The following is a 5,306-nucleotide window of genomic DNA, read 5'->3' on the forward strand; positions in this document are numbered from 1 at the left end:
TCCGCGGCCCCGACGTGTCTGTTCCCAAGATGTCCGTGTTGATTAAATTAGACCCTGGCTATTAATGTGAGCTCGCATGTACACCTCCTTCCATTTCCACCTGACACCAGCTTTATTTTCAATAGCAATTCAAAGTAAACCTTATTATTACTGCTGTAGGGTCTATATTCTATTTGTTTATGTTGTACATTAAACCTTTAGTATTACATGAACATGTTAAGTACCTCAAACGGGGTTGTTTGTGGAGAGAACATATTGAACTGTTTTGTTAATATGTAATCTTCAAAAGCGTTTTCTCCCACGCTTTGGTTTTTATATAGATCTAGATTTTATTGACGGATTTTTGCAATAAACAATAAATACATCTTCTTTTTAAACATTTTCATTGTTTGAAGTTCATGCTTTATTAATTAAAAGGTTATTTACTGAAGTATTCTAACAAAGAGAATGGTCACGGCTTTAACATCGACAGAAATGTCTTTGTCGAATATCTCCTACAGACCAGCGCATTTCCCGAACATTAAAAACGCTCGGAACTTTTGAACCAGTCTCAAATCAAAGGAATCGCAGTAATTAATAGTTTGTGTTTTATTTGTACAAATAAACAATACGTAAAGTTTTGTATTTATTTGATAGCATGACTTTACACTTAGGTATTTATAACTTTGAGATTGCTATATTGGCGTTTTTAGTGCGATAGTTAGGGTTGCAAACTGTGGCTGGTTCCCCTTCCAAGGCGTGAAGGGTGTGGAGGGTAGTAATTATTCACTCGACTTTATGACGTCATTACACCGCGATTAAATCTCTTCTCACGCTTTAATGAGCTCTTAAAGCACTGCTCTAAAAATTCATAGCTAAATAACACTAACTACAATACTGTTGTTCATTTTTTTATTACGCCATGGTATGTTTATAGAGGGGAGTGATTACACGACCTCCACACCTCGCATTATATACTATTGTTACAGAAAAGATTCGCATTGCTAGCCATCATTATACTCGTATTTTAAATCAAGTTTCTCCAGAGATATTTAAGAATATATGTACATTTTTATTGTTTAATTGTAAAGCGAGGTTTTTGTTCCAATGACAAAAAACCTCAATAAAATAAAAGCGATATAAATGTTGCGCCCGAAATTTTAGGGGAAATATAACAAAACTTTTTCTGGCTCAGTTGTTTCATGTTGAATTTGAATTTTGATATACGCCGTCAAAACATAACCTGCAGGCTGCTGTTCTCTACGCGGTAATAACATTTTGCATGTCGATAAACGAAGGCAAATGAATGTATTTAAATCCACTCTCATTTAAAAATATAGTCGCCAAACCATCGTTTCAAAGATTTTAGAGAATTTTATACACAATTATTTTCATCACCATAATAGACTTTTACATTATGAAGTTATGTCATATTAAAGCTTAAGTATTTCATAAAATTAAATCTACTTGTAGTTAAGTCGACGTGGTAATATATCCCGTGTTCATGAAAATGTTAATACAGCCTTGTGACGTCACCGTGTAACCGCAACGCACATTATCTGCGTAACTTGTCATAGCTCCGCACTTTATTATCATGCTAGCAACGAATTCATGACAAATTTGTGGTTTTATTACTTATATATTAAACGTATTATTATTTGTACATTGTATCATAAATATATATTCAGAAAAAATATGAAAAAATTCTTTCAAACACAAATCTGACCATGATCTCTCTTTTAACAATTTATTTATTTATTATAATTTTAAGATCGTTAAGCAACTAATAAATGTAATGCCGCAAAACCGTGCTCTCATTTAAATTTCATAAATAGATTAAGCGAGCAAGTTTTATATAATCAAGCAAAAGGTTATCTCGGCCCTCGTAGTTCACCTTAATTAAATATCACGTCAGAAAGGCACTCGTTATCTACTCGGCTTGTTCATTGTTTTAAACTGTGTGTAGTTGAGAAAGTCCTGCGTAAATGAGGTCGAGACAAAGCCAACCATGCCCAAATGGATTTCTTTTAACTGTTCTAATTGTGTACGGCTTTGTGCGCCCTCTGCCGGCCTGTCACGACCCATGTTTGTATGATTTAAGACGCCCCTTTCACTTGTACTCGCCTAAAACACGTACCAGTTCGCATCCTGTTTGAACAAGGTTACAGACTTTGCAGAATTAATTTTATGTATGTTTATATTCCGAATATCTACCTACGACATTTTCGCTAAGTTAGCTCGCTCTGCTAACTTTACTTTAACATTTTTCTTTTTGCTTTCTTAAGAGTAGTTACCTAGTTATGAATTTGATTATGTATATTTAAATCATTTACAAGGTTAAAGTAAGTCTCAAGTCTTAGGTTTAACTTAGTCTCGAAACTCAGGAATTATTTAAACTAAATTGACGAGCTTTCTGAGAAATTGAAATGTTAGTGAAATTCAACCCTCGTTCTGGGAAATAAGTGGAGTTGTTACAGACCAGTCTCCTAACTCTATAGCGTTTGAAGTGTAATTATTTCATTTGAAATACTACTATAATGAGGCTGTGGTCTAGGAATTTAAAAGGTTAGGGTGCGAACCCCTCTTTTTTTAACCTGGTAGTATGAAAAGACGTAAAAGCATTAAGGCAATGACTTTCAGTAAATGCGATCCAATTTCAATAAACCTTCTTAATCGTACGCTCGTACGTTCGCTTGAATCTTTCAACTGAAAGATTCTTATATGAGAAATACTCAACAAGGTAAATAATTATTTATATACCAAGCTTAAGTTCTTTACCTAGTTACAAAGAGCAATTTTAGAAATCTCTATTTTACTTCAATATAACCAAGATGAAATTCAGAGAGTTGTGCGCACGAAATCTATTCTTGTCTAAATCTCAAACTTACGTATTAAAGCCTGTCCAATATACACGAAAGTTATGAATATTTATGATCGTTCTCTATTCGCCATTCAATCCTTCATTTATGGTAATAGTAATAAACATTGTGGAGGCGTACTGAAAGATGTAGGCTCTACGTATGTGGGCGTTACTGAAATATTGTATCCTATATTGTGTTAAAACTCTAGACATTATTGGATTAAACTTTTTACCGTAACTATTTTCATATTTCCATGTTACATGTAGTAAGGTACTGTAAGCTACATTTTTGTTAGAATCGACGGTAACATCATCCATCATTTTCGCGTTTTAATTTGTAGGCGCGGTGTGAGTTTGCGCCATCATCGCCACATCGTTTGTCACGCCAGCGCCACCTACAGTATCCGGCGTTCATTGTTCCCTACGTCACAATCTATGGAAACTTGTAAATTTCCTTGGAATACTAAATTTTTGATTTGAAATTGAAAAGAAGTACCTTGAGATTTATTCTCAATTCTCAACGAGATGATGAGAGTTAAGTAATTGGTATCATAATTGGCCACAAGAACCTATCTCTATTAAAATAAAATGTTGATTATAAGGACCTGTCCCACCAAATTGTAGATTGTCTGGTATAAATATCTGTTCCCTTATCTGACAGTGACGTTATTTTTAAGCTCACTGAACCTCTATCAGCCAGTGGTGGGACAAGTCCTTAATCTTGAAGAAGTTTCAAATAGACATTATTATTAATAAAATATTTTTAACCTACTACGTAACATAAACACATTTAAGTGTAATAAAGCTTGAACACGCTTCTCGAATAAAGAGGCATTCATTCAGGGAGTTTCATTAATAAGTTCAAAATTAAAGCAATTTCATTGTATATACTAGTATGAACCATAAATATTACTATAACTTGTCCATGCTTACGAGAAAATAATGAATAAAGTTTTTCATACTGCACTGTTTGAAACTAGGTTAAAACTTTATTTTACGTTTCCTTGAATAATTAATCTAATGAGTATACAAACTGTGTGCCCGAATATAATTCTGATGGTAAACTAATTACAAGAGACGTTTCTGAATTGAGCCGAGAGCTTATTGTTTTAGTGACGTCACAACCAGAGCGAGTATTGTGTTAGAGCATTGTCGGCTGCAGAGGGTACAACGTGGCTCCTTCACAATACAATAATGTTAAATTATAAGTTGACGGTAACGGATTATTTGTATGTTTGTCGGATCAGTAAACAAACTTAATTAAAAAACCAAAGAGATACAAAAAGATAAATATTGTTAATAAAATCTTACTAACACAATCTGTTGATAGATTCTCAAAACAATGTAATTGATTGTATTTATATTAAAAGCCAGCAGGTGTCTTTAAATAATGTTTTAAATTTTGTATAGTAACACTGTTTAGTTCTAAAGATGCAACTTATTAGAATTTAATTTTACATGTCAGTACAAGGATACGAGTTGGCCCCAAAATTAGACAATTGATTTACCTTTCAGAGAAAGTACCGGTGAAAATAATTTGTTCAATACGCCTCGTCCATATATATTTTAAATGTCTGTGGATGTCGTTGGACTTTCGATTCGTTGCAAATGTCGTTGATTTGGTATACTTACTTTTTTTGATGTTATTACTACTATAGCTCCTAGATTGTTCAGTACAAAGGATATTCGGCCATTGTATAAGGCGTTTACAGTAAAAGCGACTAGTTTCCGGAAGGCAGTGGAGATTTTCTGTAGACAATGGAGCGAGACGATTCGCTTCCGGTTACGTGATTAACGATACAGCAATTATTGCTCACTCGACGACAAAAGGTTTAAAGGAAAACATTTCACATCTAACCTAAATCAATGTCGGATATTTAGTATGTCTTTATTAGATAGTCTTAACATTCTTGTTTCTTAGTTGTAGCGTAAAGAATTTTCTAATCCTGTTAGTATTAAGGGATCCTAAAAAAACGAGATTTCACAATAATATATATTTATTCTTCATACATTATAAACAATAAATCCATCTAAAGCTTTCGTAACACTAACATTTTACAATTTTCCAATAGCAGATATTTCAATAACAATATACAAAGCCGATGGATAATTACGAGGTTTTTTTATAACGAACAAAAATTCATATCTCTGAACTTATGTGAAACAATACACATTTTTTATTTATTTACATTTATTGTACAGATTAAGATAATTTAAATTCATGTTACTTGACAAACGGTACATTTAATGAAAATTCAAACATTTTTGAATGTCACGTTAAATTTAAGATGGGATCTTATTCTAAGTAAGTCTTTATAAAATGGTCCGACACAAAAGGAGTGAATGTTTGTGGCTCCTTGATTTTTTTCTTTTTATGAAGACGGCAACTTTTGTGCTTGTGATTTGTCTCAGATTTGTTGTGTAACAGTTTGTAGTGCGCGGACACTGATACTTTCTTGTCATTCAA

Source organism: Papilio polytes, unplaced genomic scaffold (assembly GCF_000836215.1).
Source record: "Papilio polytes unplaced genomic scaffold, Ppol_1.0 DF822733.1, whole genome shotgun sequence".
Classification (NCBI taxonomy): domain Eukaryota; kingdom Metazoa; phylum Arthropoda; class Insecta; order Lepidoptera; family Papilionidae; genus Papilio; species Papilio polytes.